Source organism: Falco peregrinus, chromosome 3 (genome assembly GCF_023634155.1).
Source record: "Falco peregrinus isolate bFalPer1 chromosome 3, bFalPer1.pri, whole genome shotgun sequence".
Classification (NCBI taxonomy): domain Eukaryota; kingdom Metazoa; phylum Chordata; class Aves; order Falconiformes; family Falconidae; genus Falco; species Falco peregrinus.
The window spans coordinates 308,265-330,070 of record NC_073723.1 but is presented as its reverse complement, the minus strand read 5'-3'; positions in this window follow the sequence as shown (position 1 = coordinate 330,070).

The following is a 21,806-nucleotide window of genomic DNA, read 5'->3' as shown; positions in this document are numbered from 1 at the left end:
GAGTTTTGGACTCGGCTGGTGGCAAAATGTTCCAAACACACCCCATGCACAGCTCCACCGGGGAAGGTGCCAGAAACGAGTTCTGTTGGTAGTTTTTACAGTACCCCGGTAGGCAGCTGAAAGGCACCACAAAACCGGTTCTATCTGCTTACTGGCCTGAGATGGGGAATAGCTGAATTTTGGACTCGGCTGGTGACAAAATGTTCCAAACACACCCCATGCACAGCTCCACCGGGGAAGGTGCCAGAAATGAGTTCTTTTGGTAGTTTTTACACTACCCCGGTAGGCAGCTGAAAGGCACCACAAAACTTGTTCTACCTGCTTTCTGGGCTGAGATGGGGAACGGCTGAATTTTGGACTCGGCTGGTGACAGAATATTCCAAACACACCCCATGCACAACTCCACCGGGGAAGGTGCCAGAAACGAGTCCTGTTGGTAGTTTTTACACTACCCCGGTAGGCAGCTGAAAGGCACCACAAAACTTGCTCTATCTGCTTCCTGGGCTAGAGATGGGGAACAACTGAATTTTGGACTCGGGTGGTGGCAAAATTTTCCAAACACACCCCATGCACAGCTCCACCGGGGAAGGTGCCAGAAACGAGTTCTGTTGGTAGTTTTTACAGTACCGCGGTAGGCAGCTGAAAGGCACCACAAAACCGGTTCTACCTGCTTTCTGGGCTGAGATGGGGAATCGCTGAATTTTGGACTCGGCTGGTGACAGAATGTTCCAAACACACCCCATGCACAACTCCACCGGGGAAGGTGCCAGAAACGAGTTCTGTTGGTAGTTTTTACAGTACCCCGGTAGTCAGCTGAAAGGCACCACAAAACTTGTTCTACCTGCTTTCTGGGCTGAGATGGGGAACGGCTGAATTTTGGACTCGGCTGGTGACAGAATGTTACAAACACACCCCATGCACAACTCCACCGGGGAAGGTGCCAGAAAAAAGTTCTGTTGGTAGTTTTTACACTACCCCGGTAGGCAGCTGAAAGGCACCACAAAAGTTGTTCTACCTGCTTTCTGGGCTGAGATGGGGATCGGCTGAGTTTTGGACTCGGCTGGTGGCAAAATGTTCCAAACACACCCCATGCACAGCTCCACCGGGGAAGGTGCCAGAAACGAGTTCTGTTGGTAGTTTTTACAGTACCCCGGTAGTCAGCTGAAAGGCACCACAAAACTTGTTCTACCTGCTTTCTGGGCTGAGATGGGGAACGGCTGAATTTTGGACTCGGCTGGTGACAGAATGTTCCAAACACACCCCATGCACAACTCCACCGGGGAAGGTGCCAGAAACGAGTCCTGTTGGTAGTTTTTACAGTACCCCGGTAGGCAGCTGAAAGGCACCACAAAACTTCTTCTACCTGCTTTCTGGGCTGAGATGGGGATCGGCTGAGTTTTGGACTCGGCTGGTGGCAAAATGTTCCAAACACACCCCATGCACAGCTCCACCGGGGAAGGTGCCAGAAACGAGTTCTGTTGGTAGTTTTTACAGTACCCCGGTAGGCAGCTGAAAGGCACAACAAAACCGGTTCTATCTGCTTACTGGCCTGAGATATGGAATAGCTGAATTTTGGACTCGGCTGGTGACAGAATGTTCCAAACACACCCCATGCACAACTCCACCGGGGAAGGTGCCAGAAACGAGTTCTGTTGGTAGTTTTTACACTACCCCGGTAGGCAGCTGAAAGGCACCACAAAACTTGTTCTACCTGCTTTCTGGGCTGAGATGGGGATCGGCTGAGTTTTGGACTCGGCTGGTGGCAAAATGTTCCAAACACACCCCATGCACAGCTCCACCGGGGAAGGTGCCAGAAACAAGTCCTGTTGGTAGTTTTTACAGTACCCCGGTAGGCAGCTGAAAGGCACCACAAAACTTGTTCTACCTGCTTTCTGGGCTGAGATGGGGAACGGCTGAATTTTGGACTCGGCTGGTGACAGAATATTCCAAACACACCCCATGCACAACTCCACCGGGGAAGGTGCCAGAAACGAGTCCTGTTGGTAGTTTTTACACTACCCCGGTAGGCAGCTGAAAGGCACCACAAAACTTGTTCTACCTGCTTTCTGGGCTGAGATGGGGAACGGCTGAATTTTGGACTCGGCTGGTGACAGAATGTTCCAAACACACCCCATGCACAACTCCACCGGGGAAGGTGCCAGAAACGAGTCCTGTTGGTAGTTTTTACAGTACCCCGGTAGGCAGCTGAAAGGCACCACAAAACTTGCTCTATCTGCTTCCTGGGCTAGAGATGGGGAACAACTGAATTTTGGACTCGGCTGGTGGCAAAATTTTCCAAACACACCCCATGCACAGCTCCACCGGGGAAGGTGCCAGAAACGAGTTCTGTTGGTAGTTTTTACAGTACCGCGGTAGGCAGCTGAAAGGCACCACAAAACCGGTTCTACCTGCTTTCTGGGCTGAGATGGGGAATCGCTGAATTTTGGACTCGGCTGGTGACAGAATGTTCCAAACACACCCCATGCACAACTCCACCGGGGAAGGTGCCAGAAACGAGTTCTGTTGATAGTTTTTACACTACCCCGGTAGGCAGCTGAAAGGCACCACAAAACTTGTTCTACCTGCTTTCTGGGCTGAGATGGGGAACGGCTGAATTTTGGACTCGGGTGGTGACAGAATGTTCCAAACACACCCCATGCACAACTCCACCGGGGAAGGTGCCAGAAATGAGTTCTTTTGGTAGTTTTTACACTACCCCGGTAGGCAAGAGAAAGACACCACAAAAGTTGTTCTACCTGCTTTCTGGGCTGAGATGGGGATCGGCTGAGTTTTGGACTCGGCTGGTGGCAAAATGTTCCAAACACACCCCATGCACAGTTCCACCGGGGAAGGTGCCAGAAACGAGTTCTGTTGGTAGTTTTTACAGTACCCCGGTAGGCAGCTGAAAGGCACCACAAAACCGGTTCTATCTGCTTACTGGCCTGAGATGGGGAATAGCTGAATTTTGGACTCGGCTGGTGACAAAATGTTCCAAACACACCCCATGCACAGCTCCACCGGGGAAGGTGCCAGAAATGAGTTCTTTTGGTAGTTTTTACACTACCCCGGTAGGCAGCTGAAAGGCACCACAAAACTTGTTCTACCTGCCTTCTGGGCTGAGATGGGGAACGGCTGAATTTTGGACTCGGCTGGTGACAGAATATTCCAAACACACCCCATGCACAACTCCACCGGGGAAGGTGCCAGAAACGAGTCCTGTTGGTAGTTTTTACACTACCCCGGTAGGCAGCTGAAAGGCACCACAAAACTTGCTCTATCTGCTTCCTGGGCTAGAGATGGGGAACAACTGAATTTTGGACTCGGCTGGTGGCAAAATTTTCCAAACACACCCCATGCACAGCTCCACCGGGGAAGGTGCCAGAAACGAGTTCTGTTGGTAGTTTTTACAGTACCGCGGTAGGCAGCTGAAAGGCACCACAAAACCGGTTCTACCTGCTTTCTGGGCTGAGATGGGGAATCGCTGAATTTTGGACTCGGCTGGTGACAGAATGTTCCAAACACACCCCATGCACAACTCCACCGGGGAAGGTGCCAGAAACGAGTTCTGTTGGTAGTTTTTACAGTACCCCGGTAGTCAGCTGAAAGGCACCACAAAACTTGTTCTACCTGCTTTCTGGGCTGAGATGGGGAACGGCTGAATTTTGGACTCGGCTGGTGACAGAATGTTACAAACACACCCCATGCACAGCTCCACCGGGGAAGGTGCCAGAAACGAGTTCTGTTGGTAGTTTTTACAGTACCCCGGTAGGCAGCTGAAAGGCACAACAAAACCGGTTCTATCTGCTTACTGGCCTGAGATATGGAATAGCTGAATTTTGGACTCGGCTGGTGACAGAATGTTCCAAACACACCCCATGCACAACTCCACCGGGGAAGGTGCCAGAAACGAGTTCTGTTGGTAGTTTTTACAGTACCCCGGTAGGCAGCTGAAAGGCACCACAAAACTTGTTCTACCTGCTTTCTGGGCTGAGATGGGGATCGGCTGAGTTTTGGACTCGGCTGGTGGCAAAATGTTCCAAACACACCCCATGCACAGCTCCACCGGGGAAGGTGCCAGAAACAAGTCCTGTTGGTAGTTTTTACACTACCCCGGTAGGCAGCTGAAAGGCACCACAAAACTTGTTCTACCTGCTTTCTGGGCTGAGATGGGGAACGGCTGAATTTTGGACTCGGCTGGTGACAGAATATTCCAAACACACCCCATGCACAACTCCACCGGGGAAGGTGCCAGAAACGAGTCCTGTTGGTAGTTTTTACACTACCCCGGTAGGCAGCTGAAAGGCACCACAAAACTTGTTCTACCTGCTTTCTGGGCTGAGATGGGGAACGGCTGAATTTTGGACTCGGCTGGTGACAGAATGTTCCAAACACACCCCATGCACAACTCCACCGGGGAAGGTGCCAGAAACGAGTCCTGTTGGTAGTTTTTACAGTACCCCGGTAGGCAGCTGAAAGGCACCACAAAACTTGCTCTATCTGCTTCCTGGGCTAGAGATGGGGAACAACTGAATTTTGGACTCGGCTGGTGGCAAAATTTTCCAAACACACCCCATGCACAGCTCCACCGGGGAAGGTGCCAGAAACGAGTTCTGTTGGTAGTTTTTACAGTACCGCGGTAGGCAGCTGAAAGGCACCACAAAACCGGTTCTACCTGCTTTCTGGGCTGAGATGGGGAATCGCTGAATTTTGGACTCGGCTGGTGACAGAATGTTCCAAACACACCCCATGCACAACTCCACCGGGGAAGGGGCCAGAAACGAGTTCTGTTGGTAGTTTTTACACTACCCCGGTAGGCAGCTGAAAGGCACCACAAAACTTGTTCTACCTGCTTTCTGGGCTGAGATGGGGAACGGCTGAATTTTGGACTCGGCTGGTGACAGAATGTTACAAACACACCCCATGCACAACTCCACCGGGGAAGGTGCCAGAAATGAGTTCTTTTGGTAGTTTTTACACTACCCCAGTAGGCAAGAGAAAGACACCACAAAAGTTGTTCTACCTGCTTTCTGGGCTGAGATGGGGATCGGCTGAGTTTTGGACTCGGCTGGTGGCAAAATGTTCCAAACACACCCCATGCACAGTTCCACCGGGGAAGGTGCCAGAAACGAGTTCTGTTGGTAGTTTTTACAGTACCCCGGTAGGCAGCTGAAAGGCACCACAAAACCGGTTCTATCTGCTTACTGGCCTGAGATGGGGAATAGCTGAATTTTGGACTCGGCTGGTGACAAAATGTTCCAAACACACCCCATGCACAGCTCCACCGGGGAAGGTGCCAGAAATGAGTTCTTTTGGTAGTTTTTACACTACCCCGGTAGGCAAGAGAAAGGCACCACAAAACTTGTTGTACCTGCTTTCTGGGCTGAGATGGGGATCGGCTGAGTTTTGGACTCGGCTTGTGACAGAATGTTCCAAACACACCCCATGCACAACTCCACCGGGGAAGGTGCCAGAAATGAGTTCTGTTGGTAGTTTTTACACTACCCCGGTAGGCAGCTGAAAGGCACCACAAAACTTGTTCTACCTGCTTTCTGGGCTGAGATGGGGAAAGGCTGAATTTTGGACTCGGCTGGTGACAAAATGTTCCAAACACACCCCATGCACAGCTCCACCGGGGAAGGTGCCAGAAACAAGTCCTGTTGGTAGTTTTTACACTACCCCGGTAGGCAGCTGAAAGGCACCACAAAACTTGTTCTACCTGCCTTCTGGGCTGAGATGGGGAACGGCTGAATTTTGGACTCGGCTGGTGACAGAATATTCCAAACACACCCCATGCACAACTCCACCGGGGAAGGTGCCAGAAACGAGTCCTGTTGGTAGTTTTTACAGTACCCCGGTAGGCAGCTGAAAGGCACCACAAAACTTGTTCTACCTGCTTTCTGGGCTGAGATGGGGAACGGCTGAATTTTGGACTCGGCTGGTGACAGAATGTTCCAAACACACCCCATGCACAACTCCACCGGGGAAGGTGCCAGAAACGAGTTCTGTTGGTAGTTTTTACAGTACCGCGGTAGGCAGCTGAAAGGCACCACAAAACCGGTTCTATCTGCTTACTGGCCTGAGATGGGGAATAGCTGAATTTTGGACTCGGCTGGTGACAAAATGTTCCAAACACACCCCATGCACAGCTCCACCGGGGAAGGTGCCAGAAACGAGTCCTGTTGGTAGTTTTTACAGTACCCCGGTAGGCAGCTGAAAGGCACCACAAAACCAGTTCTACCTGCTTTCTGGGCTGAGATGGGGAATCGCTGAATTTTGGACTCGCCTGGTGACAAAATGTTCCAAACACACCCCACACACAACTCCACCGGGGAAGGTGCCAGAAACGAGTTCTGTTGGTAGTTTTTACAGTACCCCGGTAGTCAGCTGAAAGGCACCACAAAACTTGTTCTACCTGCTTTCTGGGCTGAGATGGGGAACGGCTGAATTTTGGACTCGGCTGGTGACAGAATGTTCCAAACACACCCCATGCACAACTCCACCGGGGAAGGTGCCAGAAATGAGTTCTTTTGGTAGTTTTTACACTACCCCGGTAGGCAAGAGAAAGACACCACAAAACTTGTTCTACCTGCTTTCTGGGCTGAGATGGGGATCGGCTGAGTTTTGGACTCGGCTTGTGACAGAATGTTCCAAACACACCCCATGCACAACTCCACCGGGGAAGGTGCCAGAAACGAGTTCTGTTGGTAGTTTTTACAGTACCCCGGTAGGCAGCTGAAAGGCACCACAAAACTTGTTCTACCTGCTTTCTGGGCTGAGATGGGGAATAGCTGAATTTTGGTCTCGGCTGGTGACAAAATGTTCCAAACACACCCCATGCACAACTCCACCGGGGAAGGTGCCAGAAACGAGTCCTGTTGGTAGTTTTTACACTACCCCGGTAGGCAGCTGAAAGGCACCACAAAACTTGTTCTACCTGCCTTCTGGGCTGAGATGGGGAACGGCTGAATTTTGGACTCGGCTGGTGACAGAATGTTCCAAACACACCCCAAGCACAACTCCACCGGGGAAGGTGCCAGAAACGAGTCCTGTTGGTAGTTTTTACAGTACCGCGGTAGGCAGCTGAAAGGCACCACAAAACTTGTTCTACCTGCTTTCTGGGCTGAGATGGGGAAAGGCTGAATTTTGGACTCGGCTGGTGACAAAATGTTCCAAACACACCCCATGCACAGCTCCACCGGGGAAGGTGCCAGAAACAAGTCCTGTTGGTAGTTTTTACACTACCCCGGTAGGCAGCTGAAAGGCACCACAAAACTTGTTCTACCTGCCTTCTGGGCTGAGATGGGGAACGGCTGAATTTTGGACTCGGGTGGTGACAGAATATTCCAAACACACCCCATGCACAACTCCACCGGGGAAGGTGCCAGAAACGAGTCCTGTTGGTAGTTTTTACAGTACCCCGGTAGGCAGCTGAAAGGCACCACAAAACTTGTTCTACCTGCTTTCTGGGCTGAGATGGGGAACGGCTGAATTTTGGACTCGGCTGGTGACAGAATGTTCCAAACACACCCCATGCACAACTCCACCGGGGAAGGTGCCAGAAACGAGTTCTGTTGGTAGTTTTTACAGTACCGCGGTAGGCAGCTGAAAGGCACCACAAAACCGGTTCTATCTGCTTACTGGCCTGAGATGGGGAATAGCTGAATTTTGGACTCGGCTGGTGACAAAATGTTCCAAACACACCCCATGCACAGCTCCACCGGGGAAGGTGCCAGAAACGAGTCCTGTTGGTAGTTTTTACAGTACCCCGGTAGGCAGCTGAAAGGCACCACAAAACCAGTTCTACCTGCTTTCTGGGCTGAGATGGGGAATCGCTGAATTTTGGACTCGCCTGGTGACAAAATGTTCCAAACACACCCCACACACAACTCCACCGGGGAAGGTGCCAGAAACGAGTTCTGTTGGTAGTTTTTACAGTACCCCGGTAGTCAGCTGAAAGGCACCACAAAACTTGTTCTACCTGCTTTCTGGGCTGAGATGGGGAACGGCTGAATTTTGGACTCGGCTGGTGACAGAATGTTCCAAACACACCCCATGCACAACTCCACCGGGGAAGGTGCCAGAAATGAGTTCTTTTGGTAGTTTTTACACTACCCCGGTAGGCAAGAGAAAGACACCACAAAACTTGTTCTACCTGCTTTCTGGGCTGAGATGGGGATCGGCTGAGTTTTGGACTCGGCTTGTGACAGAATGTTCCAAACACACCCCATGCACAACTCCACCGGGGAAGGTGCCAGAAACGAGTTCTGTTGGTAGTTTTTACAGTACCCCGGTAGGCAGCTGAAAGGCACCACAAAACTTGTTCTACCTGCTTTCTGGGCTGAGATGGGGAATAGCTGAATTTTGGTCTCGGCTGGTGACAAAATGTTCCAAACACACCCCATGCACAACTCCACCGGGGAAGGTGCCAGAAACGAGTCCTGTTGGTAGTTTTTACACTACCCCGGTAGGCAGCTGAAAGGCACCACAAAACTTGTTCTACCTGCCTTCTGGGCTGAGATGGGGAACGGCTGAATTTTGGACTCGGCTGGTGACAGAATGTTCCAAACACACCCCAAGCACAACTCCACCGGGGAAGGTGCCAGAAACGAGTCCTGTTGGTAGTTTTTACAGTACCCCGGTAGGCAGCTGAAAGGCACCACAAAACTTGTTCTACCTGCTTTCTGGGCTGAGATGGGGATCGGCTGAGTTTTGGACTCGGCTGGTGGCAAAATGTTCCAAACACACCCCATGCACAGCTCCACCGGGGAAGGTGCCAGAAACGAGTTCTGTTGGTAGTTTTTACAGTACCCCGGTAGGCAGCTGAAAGGCACCACAAAACCGGTTCTATCTGCTTCCTGGCCTGAGATGGGGAACAGCTGAATTTTGGACTCGCCTGGTGACAAAATGTTCCAAACACACCCCACGCACAACTCCACCGGGGAAGGTGCCAGAAACGAGTTCTGTTGGTAGTTTTTACAGTACCCCGGTAGTCAGCTGAAAGGCACCACAAAACATGTTCTACCTGCTTCCTGGGCTGAGGTGGGGAACGGCTGAATTTTGGACTCGGCTGGTGACAGAATGTTCCAAACACACCCCATGCACAACTCCACCGGGGAAGGTGCCAGAAATGAGTTCTTTTGGTAGTTTTTACACTACCCTGGTAGGCAAGAGAAAGACACCACAAAACTTGTTCTACCTGCTTTCTGGGCTGAGATGGGGATCGGCTGAGTTTTGGACTCGGCTGGTGGCAAAATGTTCCAAACACACCCCATGCACAACTCCACCGGGGAAGGTGCCAGAAACGAGTTCTGTTGGTAGTTTTTACACTACCCCGGTAGTCAGCTGAAAGGCACCACAAAACTTGTTCTATCTGCTTCCTGGGCTGAGATGGGGTAGCTTAATTTTGGACTCGGGTGGTGACAGAATGTTCCAAACACACCCCATGCACAACTCCACCGGGGAAGGTGCCAGAAATGAGTTCTTTTGGTAGTTTTTACACTACCCTGGTAGGCAAGAGAAAGACACCACAAAACTTGTTCTACCTGCTTTCTGGGCTGAGATGGGGATCGGCTGAGTTTTGGACTCGGCTGGTGGCAAAATGTTCCAAACACACCCCATGCACATCTCCACCGGGGAAGGTGCCAGAAACGAGTTCTGTTGGTAGTTTTTACAGTACCCCGGTAGGCAGCTGAAAGGCACCACAAATCCGGTTATATCTGCTTTCTGGGCTGAGATGGGGAATAGCTGAATTTTGGTCTCGGCTGGTGACAAAATGTTCCAAACACACCCCATGCACAACTCCACCGGGGAAGGTGCCAGAAACGAGTTCTGTTGGTATTTTTTACAGTACCCCGGTAGGCAGCTGAAAGGCACCACAAAACTTGTTCTACCTGCCTTCTGGGCTGAGATGGGGAACGGCTGAATTTTGGACTCGGCTGGTGACAAAATGTTCCAAACACACCCCATGCACAGCTCCACCGGGGAAGGTGCCAGAAACGAGTTCTGTTGGTAGTTTTTACACTACCCCGGTAGGCAGCTGAAAGGCACCACAAAACCGGTTCTATCTGCTTACTGGCCTGAGATGGGGAATAGCTGAATTTTGGACTCGGCTGGTGACAGAATGTTACAAACACACCCCATGCACAACTCCACCGGGGAAGGTGCCAGAAATGAGTTCTTTTGGTAGTTTTTACACTACCCCGGTAGGCAAGAGAAAGACACCACAAAACTTGTTCTACCTGCTTTCTGGGCTGAGATGGGGAACGGCTGAATTTTGGACTCGGCTGGTGACAGAATGTTCCAAACACACCCCATGCACAACTCCACCGGGGAAGCTGCCAGAAACGAGTTCTGTTGATAGTTTTTACAGTACCCCGGTAGGCAGCTGAAAGGCACCACAAAACCGGTTCTACCTGCTTACTGGCCTGAGATGGGGAATAGCTGAATTTTGGACTCGGCTGGTGACAAAATGTTCCAAACACACCCCATGCACAACTCCACCGGGGAAGGTGCCAGAAACGAGTCCTGTTGGTAGTTTTTACACTACCCCGGTAGGCAGCTGAAAGGCACCACAAAACTTGTTCTACCTGCTTCCTGGGCTGAGATGGGGAACGGCTGAATTTTGGACTCGGCTGGTGACAGAATGTTCCAAACACACCCCATGCACAACTCCACCGGGGAAGGTGCCAGAAATGAGTTCTTTTGGTAGTTTTTACACTACCCCGGTAGGCAAGAGAAAGACACCACAAAACTTGTTCTACCTGCTTCCTGGGCTGAGATGGGGAACGGCTGAATTTTGGACTCGGGTGGTGACAAAATGTTCCAAACACACCCCATGCACAACTCCACCGGGGAAGGTGCCAGAAACGAGTCCTGTTGGTAGTTTTTACAGTACCGCGGTAGGCAGCTGAAAGGCACCACAAAACTAGTTCTACCTGCTTTCTGGGCTGAGATGGGGAACGGCTGAATTTTGGACTCGGCTGGTGACAGAATGTTCCAAACACACCCCATGCACAACTCCACCGGGGAAGGTGCCAGAAATGAGTTCTTTTGGTAGTTTTTACAGTACCCCGGTAGGCAAGAGAAAGACACCACAAAACTTGTTCTACCTGCTTTCTGGGCTGAGATGGGGAACGGCTGAATTTTGGACTCGGCTGGTGACAGAATGTTCCAAACACACCCCATGCACAACTCCACCGGGGAAGCTGCCAGAAACGAGTTCTGTTGATAGTTTTTACAGTACCCCGGTAGGCAGCTGAAAGGCACCACAAAACCGGTTCTACCTGCTTACTGGCCTGAGATGGGGAATAGCTGAATTTTGGACTCGGCTGGTGACAAAATGTTCCAAACACACCCCATGCACAACTCCACCGGGGAAGGTGCCAGAAACAAGTTCTGTTGGTAGTTTTTACACTACCCCCGGTAGGCAGCTTAAAGGCACCACAAAACTTGTTCTACCTGCTTTCTGGGCTGAGATGGGGAACGGCTGAATTTTGGACTCGGCTGGTGACAGAATGTTACAAACACACCCCATGCACAACTCCACCGGGGAAGGTGCGAGAAAGGAGTCCTGTTGGTAGTTTTTACAGTACCCCCGGTAGGCAGCTGAAAGGCACCACAAAACTTGTTCTACCTGCTTTCTGGGCTGAGATGGGGAACGGCTGAATTTTGGACTCGGCTGGTGACAGAATGTTCCAAACACACCCCATGCACAACTCCACCGGGGAAGGTGCCAGAAACGAGTTCTGTTGATAGTTTTTACAGTACCCCGGTAGGCAGCTGAAAGGCACCACAAAACCGGTTCTATCTGCTTACTGGCCTGAGATGGGGAACGGCTGAATTTTGGACTCGGCTGGTGACAAAATGTTCCAAACACACCCCATGCACAACTCCACCGGGGAAGGTGCCAGAAACGAGTCCTGTTGGTAGTTTTTACACTACCCCGGTAGGCAGCTGAAAGGCACCACAAAACTTGTTCTACCTGCTTTCTGGGCTGAGATGGGGAACGGCTGAATTTTGGACTCGGCTGGTGACAGAATGTTCCAAACACACCCCATGCACAACTCCACCGGGGAAGGTGCCAGAAACGAGTTCTGTTGGTAGTTTTTTACACTACCCCGGTAGGCAGCTGAAAGGCACCACAAAACCGGTTCTACCTGCTTACTGGCCTGAGATGGGGAATAGCTGAATTTTGGACTCGGCTGGTGACAAAATGTTCCAAACACACCCCATGCACAACTCCACCGGGGAAGGTGCCAGAAACAAGTTCTGTTGGTAGTTTTTACACTACCCCGGTAGGCAGCTGAAAGGCACCACAAAACTTGTTCTACCTGCTTCCTGGGCTGAGATGGGGAACGGCTGAATTTTGGACTCGGCTGGTGACAGAATGTTCCAAACACACCCCATGCACAACTCCACCGGGGAAGGTGCCAGAAACGAGTTCTTTTGGTAGTTTTTACACTACCCCGGTAGGCAAGAGAAAGACACCACAAAACTTGTTCTACCTGCTTCCTGGGCTGAGATGGGGAACGGCTGAATTTTGGACTCGGGTGGTGACAAAATGTTCCAAACACACCCCATGCACAACTCCACCGGGGAAGGTGCCAGAAACGAGTCCTGTTGGTAGTTTTTACAGTACCGCGGTAGGCAGCTGAAAGGCACCACAAAACTAGTTCTACCTGCTTTCTGGGCTGAGATGGGGAACGGCTGAATTTTGGACTCGGCTGGTGACAGAATGTTACAAACACACCCCATGCACAACTCCACCGGGGAAGGTGCCAGAAATGAGTTCTTTTGGTAGTTTTTACACTACCCCGGTAGGCAAGAGAAAGACACCACAAAACTTGTTCTACCTGCTTTCTGGGCTGAGATGGGGAACGGCTGAATTTTGGACTCGGCTGGTGACAGAATGTTCCAAACACACCCCATGCACAACTCCACCGGGGAAGCTGCCAGAAACGAGTTCTGTTGATAGTTTTTACAGTACCCCGGTAGGCAGCTGAAAGGCACCACAAAACCGGTTCTACCTGCTTACTGGCCTGAGATGGGGAATAGCTGAATTTTGGACTCGGCTGGTGACAAAATGTTCCAAACACACCCCATGCACAGCTCCACCGGGGAAGGTGCCAGAAATGAGTTCTTTTGGTAGTTTTTACACTACCCCGGTAGGCAGCTGAAAGGCACCACAAAACTTGTTCTACCTGCTTTCTGGGCTGAGATTGGGAACGGCTGAATTTTGGACTCGGGTGGGTGACAGAATGTTCCAAACACACCCCATGCACAACTCCACCGGGGAAGGTGCCAGAAACGAGTTCTGTTGGTAGTTTTTACACTACCCCGGTAGGCAGCTGAAAGGCACCACAAAAACTTGTTCTACCTGCTTTCTGGGATGAGATGGGGATCGGCTGAGTTTTGGACTCGGCTGGTGGCAAAATGTTCCAAACACACCCCATGCACAGCTCCACCGGGGAAGGTGCCAGAAACGAGTCCTGTTGGTAGTTTTTACAGTACCCCGGTAGGCAGCTGAAAGGCACCACAGAACTTCTTCTACCTGCTTTCTGGGCTGAGATGGGGGATCGGCTGAGTTTTGGACTCGGCTGGTGGCAAAATGTTCCAAACACACCCCATGCACAGCTCCACCGGGGAAGGTGCCAGAAACGAGTTCTGTTGGTAGTTTTTACAGTACCCGGTAGGCAGCTGAAAGGCACCACAAAACCGGTTCTATCTGCTTACTGGCCTGAGATGGGGAAATAGCTGAATTTTGGACTCGGCTGGTGACAAAATGTTCCAAACACACCCTATGCACAGCTCCACCGGGGGAAGGTGCCAGAAAACGAGTCCTGTTGGTAGTTTTTACAGTACCCCGGGTAGGCAGCTGAAAGGCACCACAAAACCAGTTCTATCTGCTTCCTGGGCTGAGATGGGGAATCGCTGAATTTTGGACTCGCCTGGTGACAAAAATGTTCCAAACACACCCCACGCACAACTCCACCGGGGAAGGTGCCAGAAACGAGTTCTGTTGGTAGTTTTTTACAGTACCCCCGGTAGTCAGCTGAAAGGCACTACAAAACTTGTTCTACCTGCTTTCTGGGCTGAGATGGGGAACGGCTGAATTTTGGACTCGGGTGGTGACAGAATGTTCCAAACACACCCCATGCACAACTCCACCGGGGGGAAGGTGCCAGAAATGAGTTCTTTTGGTAGTTTTTACACTACCCTGGTAGGCAAGAGAAAGACACCACAAAACTTGTTCTACCTGCTTTCTGGGCTGAGATGGGGATCGGCTGAGTTTTTGGACTCGGCTGGTGGCAAAATGTTCCAAACACACCCCATTGCACAGCTCCACCGGGGAAGGTGCCAGAAACGAGTCCTGTTGGTAGTTTTTACAGTACCCCGGTAGGCAGCTGAAAGGCACCACAAAACTTCTTCTACCTGCTTTCTGGGCTGAGATGGGGGATCGGCTGAGTTTTGGACTCGGCTGGTGGCAAAATGTTCCAAACACACCCCATGCACAGCTCCACCGGGGGAAGGTGCCAGAAACGAGTTCTGTTGGTAGTTTTTACAGTACCCCGGTAGGCAGCTGAAAGGCACCACAAAACCGGTTCTATCTGCTTACTGGCCTGAGATGGGGAATAGCTGAATTTGGACTCGGCTGGTGACAAAATGTTCCAAACACACCCTATGCACAGCTCCACCGGGGAAGGTGCCAGAAACGAGTCCTGTTGGTAGTTTTTACAGTACCCCGGTAGGCAGCTGAAAGGCACCACAAAACCAGTTCTATCTGCTTCCTGGGCTGAGATGGGGAATCGCTGAATTTTGGACTCGCCTGGTGACAAAATGTTCCAAACACACCCCACGCACAACTCCACCGGGGAAGGTGCCAGAAACGAGTTCTGTTGGTAGTTTTTACAGTACCCCGGGTAGTCAGCTGAAAGGCACTACAAAACTTGTTCTACCTGCTTTCTGGGCTGAGATGGGGAACGGCTGAATTTTTGGACTCGGCTGGTGACAGAATGTTCCAAACACACCCCATGCACAACTCCACCGGGGAAGGTGCCAGAAATGAGTTCTTTTGGTAGTTTTTACACTACCCTGGTAGGCAAGAGAAAGACACCACAAAACTTGTTCTACCTGCTTTCTGGGCTGAGATGGGGATCGGCTGAGTTTTGGACTCGGCTGGTGGCAAAATGTTCCAAACACACCCCATGCACAGCTCCACCGGGGAAGGTGCCAGAAACGAGTTCTGTTGGTAGTTTTTACAGTACCCCGGTAGACAGCTGAAAGGCACAACAAAACCGGTTCTATCTGCTTACTGGCCTGAGATGGGGAATAGCTGAATTTTGGACTCGGCTGGTGACAGAATGTTCCAAACACACCCCATGCACAACTCCACCGGGGAAGGTGCCAGAAACGAGTTCTGTTGGTAGTTTTTACAGTACCCCGGTAGGCAGCTGAAAGGCACCACAAAACCAGTTCTATCTGCTTCCTGGGCTGAGATGGGGGAATCGCTGAATTTTGGACTCGCCTGGTGACAAAATGTTCCAAACACACCCCATGCACAACTCCACCGGGGAAGGTGCCAGAAACGAGTTCTGTTGGTAGTTTTTTACAGTACCCCGGTAGGCAGCTGAAAGGCACCACAAAACTTGTTCTACCTGCTTTCTGGGCTGAGATGGGGAACGGCTGAATTTTGGACTCGGGTGGTGACAGAATGTTCCAAACACACCCCATGCACAACTCCACCGGGGAAGGTGCCAGAAACGAGTTCTGTTGGTAGTTTTTACACTACCCCGGTAGGCAGCTGAAAGGCACCACAAAACTTGTTCTACCTGCTTTCTGGGCTGAGATTGGGAACGGCTGAATTTTGGACTCGGGTGGTGACAGAATGTTCCAAACACACCCCATTGCACAACTCCACCGGGGAAGGTGCCAGAAACGAGTTCTGTTGGTAGTTTTTACACTACCCCGGTAGGCAAGAGAAAGACACCACAAAACTTGTTCTACCTGCTTTCTGGGCTGAGATGGGGATCGGCTGAGTTTTGGACTCGGCTGGTGGCAAAATGTTCCAAAACACACCCCATGCACAGCTCCACCGGGGAAGGTGCCAGAAACGAGTTCTGTTGGTAGTTTCTACAGTACCCCGGTAGTCAGCTGAAAGGCACCACAAAACTTGTTCTACCTGCTTTCTGGGCTGAGATGGGGAACGGCTGAATTTTGGACTCGGCTGGTGACAGAATGTTCCAAACACACCCCAAGCACAACTCCACCGGGGAAGGTGCCAGAAACGAGTCCTGTTGGTAGTTTTTACAGTACCCCGGTAGGCAGCTGAAAGGCACCACAAAACTTGTTCTACCTGCTTTCTGGGCTGAGATGGGGATCGGCTGAGTTTTGGACTCGGCTGGTGGCAAAATGTTCCAAACACACCCCATGCACAGCTCCACCGGGGAAGGTGCCAGAAACAAGTCCTGTTGGTAGTTTTTACACTACCCCGGTAGGCAGCTGAAAGGCACCACAAAACTTGTTCTACCTGCCTTCTGGGCTGAGATGGGGAACGGCTGAATTTTGGACTCGGCTGGTGACAGAATATTCCAAACACACCCCATGCACAACTCCACCGGGGAAGGTGCCAGAAACGAGTCCTGTTGGTAGTTTTTACACTACCCCGGTAGGCAGCTGAAAGGCACCACAAAACTTGCTCTATTCTGCTTCCTGGGCTAGAGATGGGGAACAACTGAATTTTGGACTCGGCTGGATGGCAAAATTTTCCAAACACACCCCATGCACAGCTCCACCGGGGAAGGTGCCAGAAACGAGTTCTGTTGGTAGTTTTTACAGTACCGCGGTAGGCAGCTGAAAGGCACCACAAAAACCGGTTCTACCTGCTTTCTGGGCTGAGATGGGGAATCGCTGAATTTTGGACTCGGCTGGTGACAGAATGTTCCAAACACACCCCATGCACAACTCCACCGGGGAAGGTGCCAGAAACGAGTTCTGTTGGTAGTTTTTACAGTACCCCGGTAGTCAGCTGAAAGGCACCACAAAACTTGTTCTACCTGCTTTCTGGGCTGAGATGGGGAACGGCTGAATTTTGGACTCGGCTGGTGACAGAATGTTCCAAACACACCCCATGCACAACTCCACCGGGGAAGGGTGCCAGAAATGAGTTCTTTTGGTAGTTTTTACACTACCCCCGGTAGGCAAGAGAAAGACACCACAAAAGTTGTTCTACCTGCTTTCTGGGCTGAGATGGGGATCGGCTGAGTTTTGGACTCGGCTGGTGGCAAAATGTTCCAAACACACCCCATGCACAGCTCCACCGGGGGAAGGTGCCAGAAACGAGTTCTGTTGGTAGTTTTTACAGTACCCCGGTAGTCAGCTGAAAGGCACCACAAAACTTGTTCTACCTGCTTTCTGGGCTGAGATGGGGAACGGCTGAATTTTGGACTCGGGGTGGTGACAGAATGTTCCAAACACACCCCAAGCACAACTCCACCGGGGAAGGTGCCAGAAACGAGTCCTGTTGGTAGTTTTTACAGTACCCCGGTAGGCAGCTGAAAGGCACCACAAAACTTGTTCTACCTGCTTTCTGGGCTGAGATGGGGGATCGGCTGAGTTTTGGACTCGGCTGGTGGCAAAATGTTCCAAACACACCCCATGCACAGCTCCACCGGGGAAGGTGCCAGAAACGAGTTCTGTTGGTAGTTTTTACAGTACCCCGGTAGGCAGCTGAAAGGCACCACAAAAACTTGTTCTACCTGCTTTCTGGGCTGAGATGGGGATCGGCTGAGTTTTGGACTCGGCTGGTGGCAAAATGTTCTCCAAACACACCCCATGCACAGCTCCACCGGGGGAAGGTGCCAGAAACAAGTCCTGTTGGTAGTTTTTACACTACCCCGGTAGGCAGCTGAAAGGCACCACAAAACTTGTTCTACCTGCCTTCTGGGCTGAGATGGGGAACGGACTGAATTTTGGACTCGGCTGGTGACAGAATATTCCAAACACACCCCATGCACAACTCCACCGGGGAAGGTGCCAGAAACGAGTCCTGTTGGTAGTTTTTACACTACCCCGGTAGGCAGCTGAAAGGCACCACAAAACTTGCTCTATCTGCTTCCTGGGCTAGAGATGGGGAACAACTGAATTTTGGACTCGGCTGGTGGCAAAATTTTCCAAACACACCCCATGCACAGCTCCACCGGGGAAGGTGCCAGAAACGAGTTCTGTTGGTAGTTTTTACAGTACCGCGGTAGGCAGCTGAAAGGCACCACAAAACCCGGTTCTACCTGCTTTCTGGGCTGAGATGGGGAATCGCTGAATTTTGGACTCGGCTGGTGACAGAATGTTCCAAACACACCCCATGCACAACTCCACCGGGGAAGGTGCCAGAAACGAGTTCTGTTGGTAGTTTTTTACAGTACCCCGGGTAGTCAGCTGAAAGGCACCACAAAACTTGTTCTACCTGCTTTCTGGGGCTGAGATGGGGAACGGCTGAATTTTGGACTCGGCTGGTGACAGAATGTTACAAACACACCCCATGCACAACTCCACCGGGGAAGGTGCCAGAAATGAGTTTCTTTTGGTAGTTTTTACACTACCCCGGTAGGCAAGAGAAAGACACCACAAAAGTTGTTCTACCTGCTTTCTGGGCTGAGATGGGGATCGGCTGAGTTTTGGACTCGGCTGGTGGCAAAATGTTCCAAACACACCCCATGCACAGCTCCACCGGGGAAGGTGCCAGAAACGAGTTCTGTTGGTAGTTTTTACAGTACCCCGGTTAGGGTCAGCTGAAAGGCACCACAAAACTTGTTTCTACCTGCTTTCTGGGCTGAGATGGGGAACGGTCTGAATTTTGGACTCGGCTGGTGACAGAATGTTCCAAACACACCCCCATGCACAACTCCACCGGGGGAAGGTGCCAGAAACGAGTCCTGTTGGTAGTTTTTACACTACCCCGGTAGGCAGCTGAAAGGCACCACAAAACTTCTTCTACCTGCTTTCTGGGCTGAGATGGGGATCGGCTGAGTTTTGGACTCGGCTGGTGGCAAAATGTTCCAAACACACCCCATGCACAGCTCCACCGGGGGAAGGTGCCAGAAAACGAGTTCTGTTGGTAGTTTTTACAGTACCCCGGTAGGCAGCTGAAAGGCACAACAAAACCGGTTCTATCTGCTTACTGGCCTGAGATATGGAATAGCTGAATTTTGGACTCGGCTGGTGACAGAATGTTCCAAACACACCCATGCACAACTCCACCGGGGAAGGTGCCAGAAACGAGTTCTGTTGGTAGTTTTTACAGTACCCCGGTAGGCAGCTGAAAGGCACCACAAAACTTGTTCTACCTGCTTTTCTGGGCTGAGATGGGGATCGGCTGAGTTTTGGACTCGGCTGGTGGCAAAATGTTCCAAACACACCCCATGCACAGCTCCACCGGGGAAGGTGCCAGAAACAAGTCCTGTTGGTAGTTTTTACACTACCCCGGTAGGCAGCTGAAAGGCACCACAAAACTTGTTCTACCTGCTTTCTGGGCTGAGATGGGGAACGGCTGAATTTTGGACTCGGCTGGTGACAGAATATTCCAAACACACCCCATGCACAACTCCACCGGGGAAGGTGCCAGAAACGAGTCCTGTTGGTAGTTTTTACAGTACCCCGGTAGGCAGCTGAAAGGCACCACAAAACTTGTTCTACCTGCTTTCTGGGCTGAGATGGGGAACGGCGCTGAATTTTGGACTCGGCTGGTGACAGAATGTTCCAAACACACCCCATGCACAGCTCCACCGGGGAAGGTGCCAGAAACGAGTTCTGTTGGTAGTTTTTACAGTACCGCGGTAGGCAGCTGAAAGGCACCACAAAACCGGTTCTACCTGCTTTCTGGGCTGAGATGGGGAATCGCTGAATTTTGGACTCGGCTGGTGACAGAATGTTCCAAACACACCCCATGCACAACTCCACCGGGGAAGGTGCCAGAAACGAGTTCTGTTGATAGTTTTTACACTACCCCGGTAGGCAGCTGAAAGGCACCACAAAACTTGTTCTACCTGCTTTCTGGGCTGAGATGGGGAACGGCTGGAATTTTGGACTCGGCTGGTGACAGAATGTTACAAACACACCCCATGCACAACTCCACCGGGGAAGGTGCCAGAAATGAGTTCTTTTGGTAGTTTTTACACTACCCCGGTAGGCAAGAGAAAGACACCACAAAAGTTGTTCTACCTGCTTTCTGGGCTGAGATGGGGATCGGCTGAGTTTTGGACTCGGCTGGTGGCAAAATGTTCCAAACACACCCCATGCACAGTTCCACCGGGGAAGGTGCCAGAAACGAGTTCTGTCTGGTAGTTTTTACAGTACCCCGGTAGGCAGCTGAAAGGCACCACAAAACCGGTTCTATCTGCTTACTGGCCTGAGATGGGGAATAGCTGAATTTTGGACTCGGCTGGTGACAAAATGTTCCAAACACACCCCATGCACAGCTCCACCGGGGAAGGTGCCAGAAATGAGTTCTTTTGGTAGTTTTTACACTACCCCGGTAGGCAGCTGAAAGGCACCACAAAACTTGTTCTACCTGCCTTCTGGGCTGAGATGGGGGAACGGCTGAATTTTGGACTCGGCTGGTGACAGAATATTCCAAACACACCCCATGCACAACTCCACCGGGGAAGGTGCCAGAAACGAGTCCTGTTGGTAGTTTTTACACTACCCCGGTAGGCAGCTGAAAGGCACCACAAAACTTGCTCTATCTGCTTCCTGGGCTAGAGATGGGGAACAACTGAATTTTGGACTCGGCTGGTGGCAAAATTTTCCAAACACACCCCATGCACAGCTCCACCGGGGAAGGTGCCAGAAACGAGTTCTGTTGGTAGTTTTTACAGTACCGCGGTAGGCAGCTGAAAGGCACCACAAAACCGGTTCTACCTGCTTTCTGGGCTGAGATGGGGAATCGCTGAATTTTGGACTCGGCTGGTGACAGAATGTTCCAAACACACCCCATGCACAACTCCACCGGGGAAGGTGCCAGAAACGAGTTCTGTTGGTAGTTTTTACAGTACCCCGGTAGTCAGCTGAAAGGCACCACAAAACTTGTTCTACCTGCTTTCTGGGCTGAGATGGGGAACGGCTGAATTTTGGACTCGGCTGGTGACAGAATGTTACAAACACACCCCATGCACAACTCCACCGGGGGAAGGTGCCAGAAATGAGTTCTTTTGGTAGTTTTTACACTACCCCGGTAGGCAAGAGAAAGACACCACAAAAGTTGTTCTACCTGCTTTCTGGGCTGAGATGGGGATCGGCTGAGTTTTGGACTCGGCTGGTGGCAAAATGTTCCAAACACACCCCATGCACAGCTCCACCGGGGAAGGTGCCAGAAACGAGTTCTGTTGGTAGTTTTTACAGTACCCCGGTAGGCAGCTGAAAGGCACCACAAAACCGGTTCTATCTGCTTACTGGCCTGAGATGGGGAATAGCTGAATTTTGGACTCGGCTGGTGACAAAATGTTCCAAACACACCCCATGCACAGCTCCACCGGGGAAGGTGCCAGAAATGAGTTCTTTTGGTAGTTTTTTACACTACCCCGGTAGGCAGCTGAAAGGCACCACAAAACTTGTTCTACCTGCCTTCTGGGCTGAGATGGGGAACGGCTGAATTTTGGACTCGGCTGGTGACAGAATATTCCAAACACACCCCATGCACAACTCCACCGGGGAAGGTGCCAGAAACGAGTCCTGTTGGTAGTTTTTACACTACCCCGGTAGGCAGCTGAAAGGCACCACAAAACTTGCTCTATCTGCTTCCTGGGCTAGAGATGGGG